Below are 11,391 nucleotides of genomic sequence, written 5' to 3' on the forward strand. Positions count from 1 at the left end.
CACTAATTAATTAATTAATCTATTGATTAATTAATTCATCTTAATTTGTAGATAAATCTCATAAATTAATTTCGATTTCTTAATCAACTTTTCAACCCTTTAATGTTCCATGCGGATTCATATGCAAACTCAAGTTATAACACAAACACAAACGATACAATTGTATCAAATCCACAACTCAACTCACAAATCCACAATTCATTCACAAATCCACATATTTACAAACAACATATAACATACAATAAAAATGTTATGTATCAAAATCGATCCAAGAAGTTTTCAAATTCAATCCTAACATATCACATCCAATCCAACAAGGATCCAACAAAATGAATATCTCAAATTTAACTAATACACATCTAAATCTAATAAATTTAAATACATTACCAATGACAATAAAATTTCCTAGTAAACACATCCAATTCCACTCCAAAACTAGCTAGTAGTATCAAATCCTGTAGAAAGTATAATACGATAGGTTATTAATAAAACAAGGAAAAAAACTACATCATTACAATTATAACTAACAAATTGAATTTAAACTTAACAAGGTGAACACTATAATAAAAAAAGATTAGCTAGATAATTATTTTTTACACCTGAATGCGAGTTTGGATATTTACTGATGGTGATATATAAAATATATCATTATCTATAATGTTCCTGAAAAGATATAATACAATTAGAGATGTATCTATTATAAAAATTAATAGATTTATTTTTCATGTTTCATGAGTGATAAATAAAAAAAGAAAATTTAAGGATCAATACACATTTCAATCAACTACTGATCAGTATCATGAGGGTCTTGAGGGTCCTGCGTCTCCTGAGAGTCAAAATCATGCGATGTTTAACTCATTCGAGCCATGAATTCTTGCATTTCCCGCCCAATTTGCTCGTATCTCATGTGGGCTTGCCGAGACTCTAAAAATTCTTGTCGTAATGTCGAGAGTTGATTTTTCAATTCTAAGTTTTCTTGCTCTAAGACTTCTACTTTAGTAGATGATCCACTGGGACAATCCTTAGCCCTAAGGGTCATCACACGATCATATACAACTCTTGCCTGGGACCTAAGACCGTAGAAGGTGGAGGTCTTTTTTCTTCCATCAACCACATAATAATAAATCTTATTTAACTAGGCAGTGGATTGAGTCTACGCCTCACCTCCCTCTGTAGCAAGCTGAGTGACTTTAGACAGGATAGCGATTATCCTGCGAATAATATTAAATCCGTTGGTTCGACTACGAATGTTGGAAATAATCTTCTAAAACCTGTTGATTCGAAAGAATAACAAGAGATAGGAAATAAACGACACTGCCAAAAAATATTATTAAACTAAAAACTTCTTCTCCCTAAACATCAACTCATAATATGTTTATATAGACCCAAAACCCTAAGTCATAAAAGAAAGACACAATCCTAAAAGAAAAGAAAATTTCTTAATGGACTCAAAATCCTAAAAATCCTAAACGGACTTAAAAATCCTAAAAAGATAAAGTCTAAACTCACGTTTAAAAAGAAAAAATTAAAAAATAAAAAAAAATAAAATCTAAACTAATTTTTAGAAAAGATAACTAATTCTAAAAATTTAAAACAAATAAAATACCAAATCTAGAGTTTTGACAATTCAGTTCAAATGAACCATAGTACTGCAATCTAACCATGCCAACCCTGTCAGGAGGCCATGGATTGATCATCTTCCTTGTCAGTAGTCTCAATCGTCCTTCTTCAAGGTCCAAAAGGGAGGTTGATAGCCTCGATTTCTTCTCATCATAGCTCAGAGAGGAATATAGTTGTATCGGAAGACATATCTAATTATGTTGCTAGATGCTCCTGCATCAGACACCCCGGGTTGAAAAAAATTCGTCCTCGAGTTTAGAGTAGTGTCAGGTGGTCGCCTAGGAAGAAGATCATCTGACATCAATTTTGGCAAAATCTTCTAATAGTTGTTAAACTTTAGGAATCTTTGTTGATCCGCTGACGAGCATGACATCGTGGATGCTGCTCTTGTCCATTTTCGCATTCCCAAGCACTTCTTTTCCTTACAAATTGCATCTAACAATGATGACACCAACTTGTTCTTTTTAATTTTAATGGAATCCGCAATGTCCCCAAACATGATTGTCCAAGGAGGCTCTAGTAGATCACAAAGAAATTCCCTCATGATGATAACCTTGGTGTTGTTATAAGAAAATGACCATTCTGAAGAAACTTCACATATGCTGAAACAACGTTTCCATGAACTTAAATTTGTTGCTAGAGAATCTCCAAATTGACTATGATAAAAAATGCTAGAGAAATCTATGAAATTTATATTGTTTTCCAAAGCTATGGAGATAGTTTCGACCCAATTAATTGTCCTATAAAAGTCTATGTTAAGATTCGTATCCTGTATCAAATTATCAACAACGGACTTAACATCCTTTCCACTTTCAAGTTTGGATTCCTTATTTTCTACCTATGAAGTTTGTAGTTGTTCCTTATCCTTTTCAAGTTGATGATCGAAGGTTTGCTTGATGACTGCTTGCTTCCTCAAGTCAAGATCTTTCTCGCCATACTTCAAGATGTGATGCTCATCTTTCATCACTGCAATCTCCCCACATTTTTCCTCCGCCTTATCTTTGTTCTCAATGTCTAGGTCATGTAGATTGTGATAGGGGTCAAAGACATTAAAGTCATTCCTCTTCGGATATAGCTTTCCGGGCGGGAGAGCCATAAGATCGAACTTGTATTTTTCATCGATATCATCCATATCAAAATCTTGATGCTCATCCATATCAGCATCTACTCTTAGAGGAGTGTACAAGCCGACATTTGTCAGAATTCTCTTAGACCGTTGGCATACATAACATCAGTCTACAAAGTGAGCAACGTCATATTAGTCAACTTGGGCCAATAAAAATCTGCAGAGATAAGGGGTAATGTCTTATCATGACCAAAGTGGCTCTCATTATGAAACTCGCTGATAATCTACTGCCTCAATGAACAATCTAGAACACACAACTGTAATCCACGAAATAGATAGTCATTATGCAAAATAAAATCATGATGGTGACCATCTTATACCTCCTGGAATATCCTCATGAATGAAGAATCAGTTGCGTACATGTCCGCGAAAATCTCAAAGCCTGCAACCTTAGTACTCATAGTGGTAAGTAATGTAGAGCGATGACTCAGGGCATCTGTGACATGGTTCAGGCTCCCTGCTTGATGTCTCAGTGTAAAAGTGAACTCTTACAAATAAGCCACCCACTTAGCATGTAACCTACTCAGCTTATGTTGACCATTAATGTACTCCAATGCTTCGTGATCAGTAAACAAAATAAACTCCTTCTATACGAGGTAGTGACGCCAATGTTTCAAGGATTGAACAATGACATAGAACTCTAAATCATAGGTACAATAATTCTTCTTGGATCTGGACAGTTTCTTACTGAAGAAAATAACGGATCGCCCATATTGACTCAGCACGCCCCTAATACCAATGTCGGATGCATCACAATTCACCTCGAATACATGGTCAAAATTAGGAAGTGCAGAACTGGTGCCTTGGTCATCTTCTGCTTGACTAGCTAAAAACTAACCTCTTCTTTTATAGACCACTTGAAATCACATCCCTTAAGACACTCTGTGATGAGAGCAATCAAAGTGCTAAAGTTTTTAATGAACCAGCGGTAGAAAGAAGTTAATCCATGGAAACTCCTGATATCATGCAAGGTCCTTGGCTGAGGCCACTCCAAGATTGTGTTTATCTTTGTTTGATCTGTATGAACACCATCAATAGACACAATAAAGCCAAAAAAGATACCGATATGTAGATATATAAGCACTCCATCTTCAGCGTTTCAAAAATAGTATGGAGGTGATCAAAGTGTGATACCTACATCGGGCTGTAGATAAAAATGTCATCAAAGTAGACCACCATAAATTTTTCATAAAAGGTCGCAAGATCTGATTCATGAACCTCATGAATGTGTTGGGCGCATTTGACAATTCAAAAGGCATGACCATCTACTCGTATAATTCACGTTGCATCTTAAATGTTGTCTTCCATTCATCTCCAAGCTTTATTCTGGTTTGGTGTATTTGACTTTAAGGTCAATATTTTAGAAGACCTTAGAACCAAATAGCTGATTTAACATGTTATCCAAGTGGAAAATGGAAATCGATACTTAATTGTAATTCTATTGATGGCTCGACTGTCTACGCACATACGCCACGTACCATCCTTCTTTGGCACTAGTAGGGCAGGAACTGCACAGGGGCTCATGCTCTCACGAATGTAACCCTTCTTTAACAAGTCCACCACCTATAGTTGCAACTCTTCCGCCTCCTTGGGACTGAGGCGATATGTCGGTCGATAGGCAAACTCAACCCCGGGGCAAGATAAATTTGATGTTGGATATCTCTCATAGGTGGTAGTCCAGGAGGAAGATCCTCTGACATCAACTTGACAAAATCTGCTAGTAGTTGTTAAACATCTATTGGTAAAGCCACGTCGATGGCCATAACATCGTCCCAACAAGGCAACAAAGCATAGACTCCATCTCCAGACTCCATCTTATCTATAAATTTGAAAACAGAAAGTAAGTTAATATTCTTGGTTACGTTGTTGGAATTGGAGTAGTTCCTTCCCGCTGTGGCGCTAACATAATTTTCTTTCCCTTGATATGGATAGTATAGATATTCTTTCGCCCATCATGAATACCACTGCGATCATACTGTCTATTGGGTTGTAAGGGTGCAAACATAGTCTTACATCTAAAGTACATGGAAAAGATCATGGGGTTAAAAGGATGGAAAGTATCTCCATTGGTATGAGGCCTTTTGGGGAGAGCCCAAGAACAAAGCCATGAGGGCTTAGGCCCAAAGTGGACAATATCATACCATTGTGGAGATATTTTGATTCCATCGGTACTAACAAATGGCATCAGAGCGAGACCGCTCTTCACCGGACTAACCGCCGGATGAGCCATGATCCAGATCTAACCATGTGGTTTGAACCTTAAACAAAGGAAGTGGGTGCTCCCGTGTCTGAATCAAGAGGACCAAACACCAGGTGAGAAGTCATAGTAGGTCGGGTGGACCGAGGGATAAAAAGTCCAAGTTGCGACTGGGTGGGAAGTCCTAGTAGGTCGGGTGGACCGAGGGGCAAAAAGTCCTAGCTGCGGCTAGGTGGGAAGTCCTAGTAGGTCGGGTGGACCGAGGGGCAAAATGTCCTGGTGGATCGAGGATTCAGACATCAAAACGACGTTGGGGGGCCTGTGGTCCTTTGTTTGAGGGGGGATTGTTGGGTTGTAAGGGTGCAAATATAGTACTACATCTAAAGTACATGGAAAAGATCATGAGGTTAAAAGGATGTAAAGTATCTCCATTGGTATGAGGCCTTTTGGGGAGCGCCCAAGAACAAAACCATGGGGCTTAGGCCAAAAGTGGACAATGTCATACTATTGTAGAGATATTTTGATTCCATCGGTTCTAACACTGTCAAGGTCACCCCAATAATATATGACATGCATCCACGGTCACCACATCACATCAAGCATTATTAAAATATTTATTGCCAATAGAAAATGAGACGAGACATCTTCTATCTACTGTTACCTCACTGTCTTTGTTTAGCCACGATAACCTGTATGGCTTAGAATGGTGGTTCGTCTTTAATTGTAATTTTTGGACAGCCTTATCGGACACAAGGTTCTCACAACTGCCGCTGTCAATAATCATCTTGCACACTTTATCAACAACTATGCAAGTAGTATGGAATATATTGGTTCTAAGATCTCCCGAATTGTCCTTTGGAGTGAGTAGACTCTTGCGAACAACTAAAGTTTCATGATCATCACCATAAAGCACCTCATCAACTTCCTCCTCCTCATATGCTGGTTCACCAATTGCCTCCTTCTTGTTTGTGATGTCTTCTTCGATCAATAAATTTTTATCTTTCTGATTAGTAGGAGCAAATGTCCTGCATTCGTTTGCCTTGTGCCCCTGTTCACCACAATGATAACACCTAATAGAGATTTTAGAATTAACATGCAGTGGTTGCTGTTGGAAAGGTCGTGAATCTTAAGGGCAGGGCCGACTATTTTGGTCACCTCTGACCATTGGTTTTCGGTTCTACTGTTTCTCAACGGTCAGTGTTAGTGTCAGCCCTTAGTGTGAATTCGGATTGAGTGAGACTCAAGTTGGACTCAAGTCAATTCGAATCCATTAAGAGGGTTGCATGATCATCATGCATGGGATTAATGAGATATTAATTCCACAGAATACGAAGAGTCAAAACCCTTCATATTCAATGGTTGGATATAAAAGGGGTGTGAGAGGCTTTTGATGAGAGACATCTTCTTCTTCTTCCTCTTCCTCTTCTCTTCTACCTCCTTGGTCGAACCTGATCTGTGGCTAGCACTACAGTTTTGGTTCTTCTCTAACTCAGTGTTCGTGTGGATACCGTGAAGGCGCGAACACACTGATCGCGCTGAGATCCGATAACCTTTGAAGGCAAGAGTTGCTGTCGGGATTGCGAAGGGCTCGCATCGAAGGTAAACTCGATTCTAGTAGATAGAATTGATAAAACGAATATGGGTTTCGCATGAATCTTCTGGAGGGATCCTTTTTTCACTGCTTTTTATGCGACTAAAATTATTTTTAGGCGCATGCAAATCCCTACAGTCAGTGCACGCTGGTAGGCCTTTGAAACTGTCCATAAAGAATGAAGACTGAGGACATCTTACAAAGGTTGGCGCAGTCCCCCTAAATATTGTGCCACCATTTGCTCCTCTATCTCTGATAAATCATTTCGAGCAATCAACTGGTAGAACTCTTCCATATAATCATCGACTGATCTTGCACCCTGCCTCACCATGTGAAGTTGTTGAAATAGAGGTTGGGTGTAGCCGAAAGGAAGGAAGTAACTCTTCATCTTTTTCTTTATCTTCTCTCAATCAATGATCTTGGCCTTGCCTTATTTTTCTCGAGCGCCGCAACTATTCCTACCATGCGGATGCTCGCCCCTTAAGTCTGATGGCTACCAATTTTACTTTCACACGATCGGGCACCTCTTTGTAGTAAAAAATCCTTTCATCTCGTTAAATCAATCAACAAATTCTTTCGCTTGTAGCATTTCTGAAAACTCAGGTAGATCAACTCAAAAATCGAAGTCTACATACCGTTCCTCTCGATCTCGACCTTGACGGTCCGAGAACCTATCGTGGTTGTGGTAAGAGTTGTCGAAGGTGGATGCAGAATCATGGTCAAAGCTCCTTCGATCTTCAAAATTCTATGCCGCCAAACACTGGGTTAATTTTGTGATTTGCCTCTACAAATCCTTAATTGTCACCTCTTGAACGATACGTTCATGGTATTGGGTTTCCTCCATCAGAACTTGACTATTGCAATTGCGACCACTACAATCACGACGACGATCCATCGGATCTGAGTGCTCTAATACCAACTGACGTCGGACGGAATAGCGAATTATTCTACGGACAATATTGAATTCGTTGGTTCGACTACGAACGTCGAAAATAATATACTAAAACCTGTTGATTCAAAAGAATACCAAAAGATAAGAAAATAAACGACACTATCAAAAATATTATTAAACCCAAAATTGTCTCCCCAAATATCAACTCCTAACACTACTAAAAAATCACAATTTTACGGCGGTTATTTAGCGGCGGTTCTTAAAACCGCCGCTATTATCCGTTTTCCCGGCGGTTTCAATTAATCGCCGCAAAAATAAATTTTTAGCGGCGGTTTAAATTTGATTTGCGGCGGTTTAGTAATTCGCGGTGATTTAAAATTTAATTTACGGCGGTTTAAAATTTAACCGCCACTATATTCTATTTTTTCGATGATTTAAAAATAATTTTTTATTTAATCAAAATAACACTAATTAGCATGGATTTCTTAGATACCAAGGAAAGCCCCCTTAGATTTAATCGGACGACCCTCACTGCTGCCCTTAACTCTCTTCCGCATCCACTCGTCGCTCTCTTCCCCATCACCGCATCCACGCACACTCTCTTCCGCATCCACTCGCCGCTCTCTTCCCCATCACCGTCTCCACGCGCACTCTCTTCCCGATCGCCTTCTTCCTCCCGCACTCTCTTCCCGATCGCCTTCTTCCTCTCTAGACAGGTGATGCACAAGCTTCTGTTTGTTTCTTTGAACTTTTTTTTTTGGCTTGTCCTTCACTCTTTTTGTTCTGATAGGTTACTCCTTTGACATGGCTTGAAGCATGGCTTGATAATGTAATGGCTAGTGTGCCTGAGTTAGCTATCTGCTACCATCAAAATGGTGTCGTTCAAGGCTATGAACTTCTAAAGACTGATGATATCTTCCTCCTTAAGGGCATCTCTCCAGATGGAACGCCTACTTTTCATCCAGAAGTTGTCCAAAAAAATGGGCTTTCAGTGCTTAGGTTTCTTCAGGATAACTGCAAACAAGATCCTGGTGCTTATTGGGTAAATATTATGAAATTTAAGGATATCCTTAATTTTTATTTTTAATCTGTTTGTCACTTGTTTTATGGCATCATGATACTTGCTTAATGTCATTGAATTTCACTGTCAGCTCTATAAGGGTGCAGGAGAAGATGTAATACAACTGTTTGATCTATCTGTCTTACCTAAAAAACATTCAGATGATGGTCATGATAAAAGTTGTAATTCTTTGTCATCATTGATGAGCAAGGGAAGAAGAGATTCATTGTTTTTTCTTGGCAAACTTCTGTATCGTGTTGCTCACAGATTGTCACTTTCAAAGGTAACTGAACTACAATTTTTTAGTCTTTTTGTTTGTTTTTGCTAATTATTTTTATAAACAGTATATTTTACTTGGTTTTCTTTAGGCATCTGATAACAAAGTGAAGTGTGCACAATTCTTCAAGAAATGCTTGGATTTTCTTAGTGTGCAGGATCATCTAGTATGTTGCTTGTTTTTTGCATTAAGCTTTGTTTCTGTCTTCAGTTTACTTCAATTGATTTTGATTTGCTGCGGTAGCATAATCTTGTATTTGTCTAATCATGCAATTTACATGCTAGGTTGTCCGTGCATATGCTCATGAACAATTTGCAAGACTAATTTTGAAATGCTACGAGGAACTTGAATTTACATCAGAATCTTTTCTTCCAGAGTCAGAAGTTACTGTTACTGACTTGGAGGAAGAATCTTCTGAATTTTCTCTAGAATCAAAATCCGAAAATAAGGGATTGTCTCATGATGCTGGATGTTCTCTAGTATGTGCTCTTAATACTTGATATCTTATGTTTTTTTCTTCATACTTCTAAGCATAAAAATAACTACACATTGATTGGTGTTTCTCATTAAATGATCTCAATATTTGTTGGACCACATCATCTCATGTACACTATATGATGCTTTTATAGTTTTTATTTTGGTAAGTCTTGCTTATTTTCATATGCAGTTTCTTTGATTAAGGACACTTTTCCAGTTGTTTTAAGTTCTCTTGTGCAAATTGTATTTGAAAATGATTGATATTTTCATGTGAATTTACAGAGTAAGCTTTGTTTTTCCGGGCAGCAAGTGGCACAGTTGCTGAAGGAGACACTAAAAAGAAAGAAAAGTAAGTTCTTGAAGGTTTGACGAAAATTTTATTTTTTGAAATCTTTGGATTTTCCAAATGGTTCATGGTTGATAATTGCTTTTTCATTTTCTCTGTGAATGTTAGCTATTCAGAATCGGACCCTTTGTGATATTTAAACATGCAAATGCTTTTCTTCTCTGATTCTTGGAACTGATCTTGAGACCAAATATATTTGATTAAGTTAATGTTGTGAAGATCTAAATCACCAAAAGAAATCCTAACTCAATTATAGTTGTACATAGGATCGGGTGTCTAAGCAAATTTAGTTAGTTGGATGATGAGGTGCCAAGTGAAGAATCACAATTTTGATAACCGTGTGGCTATTTGCACATGGTCACTTCTTACCATATATGGTGTCATTTAAATTTGATGGAAGTTATATGTAATTTTTCAGAATTGCTAATCTTTAGTTTTTTTCTTACAATTGCCAACACAGTACTACGTGGCACTGGTAAGATTATCAGCTTTAATTTCTTTTAATTATTGTCCATCCTTATTGCGTATTATCAGCTTTGTCTTGTTGCAGGGTCAATTATCTGGTGCCAGATTGCCAGTATAAGGTCATGTTATCCTGTTGTTGATATTGTAATATGATCTGGTAACACCTTTTTTTATTCTGTAACAAGTTAATATCATGTCTGCAGGTAGATGTTTTACACTTTCTTTTTTGGTTCCATTAAAATCATTGAGGTTGATAAAGTGTGTCTAAGTGAAATATTGAATCAAACTTTAGGCCAGCTTTGTGTTGTCTGTTAAGCATTCTGCCTTTTTTTTATGTACATAATTTTGTGTAGTATTGAATCTAGCATGAGTGACAAGATTTAGTTTGTCTCTTCTAATTTTTTTTTGTACTTGTGCAGACATGCCTACTTTACAAGTTTGAAGAGCGCTCCAAAGATGACTACTTTTCAAAAAACAACGAATTTGCAACCTGGTTGAAGGAAAAGAGAGGGATCTATTTCTAGGATTTGACATCTGAGAAAGCTAGAGAGATTTCTCAGTTTTTTTGTAACCAAACAAAGTTTCAATTTTTTTTGTAACCTAAATTCATTGTATTTGACATCTGACAACTTTGATATCCATGTGTAATGATTGATATTTGTTTACTAGTTTTGTAAGAAATTAATGCAAGTAAAATTTTCTATTTATTACAATTTTTGGTTTAATTTTTGTATTTATTTATAAAAACTATCGCAGGCTGAAAAATCTGTAATTGCACACTCAAAGCTTAAACTGCCGGGAAATTATTTTGCGGCAGTTTTAGCAAACCGCCGGGAAACCATTTCGCGGCAGTTTTAGCAAACCGCCGGGAAACCATTTCGCGGCAGTTTTAGCAAACCGCCGGGAAATATTTCGAACCGCCGCAAAAACAACCGCCGGGAAATATTTCAAACCGCCGCAAAAACAACCGCCGGGAAATATTTCGAACCGCCGCAAAAACAACCGCCGGGAAATCTATTTTAGTGGCGGTTATTCCAGCGGTTCTCTAAAACCGCCGCTAAATGGTTTAACGACACCGGTATCAGCGGCGGTTTGGTAAACCGCCGGGAAATGATTTTGCGGCGGTTCCAAACCGCCGCTAAACGAATTTTAAACCGCCGGGAAATCCTTTTTTTCTTGTAGTGAATGAAGATGGCGGTGATGAAGGTGGGTGGCGGCTAGGGTTGCTCCAAAGGGAAGAATGCCCTAATGAATCCAACTTGCTTCCTTCTCTAGCTTCCTTAGTGGGTTGTGGTCATAGTGGATCCTTTGTGTGCCCATACCCGAATCTGAAATAGGAT

The 11,391-nt window shown here is 38.0% G+C and overlaps 1 long non-coding RNA gene across 1 annotated transcript; it reads left to right on the forward strand.

Annotated features, from left to right (window-relative positions):
- Positions 1–9,069: 9,069 nt before the first annotated feature.
- Positions 9,070–10,687, forward strand: LOC141816445 (uncharacterized). Its single transcript, XR_012600695.1, has 3 exons — positions 9,070–9,242; positions 9,523–9,589; positions 10,471–10,687. It is a non-coding gene; the product is annotated as an uncharacterized LOC141816445 (long non-coding RNA).
- The last annotated feature ends 704 nt before the right edge of the window (positions 10,688–11,391 follow it).

The sequence above is a fragment of the Curcuma longa genome, chromosome 2, assembly GCF_044706935.1.
Source record: "Curcuma longa cultivar G26 ecotype Majalengka, Jawa Barat chromosome 2, ITB_CL_G26_1.1, whole genome shotgun sequence".
NCBI classification, from domain to species: domain Eukaryota; kingdom Viridiplantae; phylum Streptophyta; class Magnoliopsida; order Zingiberales; family Zingiberaceae; genus Curcuma; species Curcuma longa.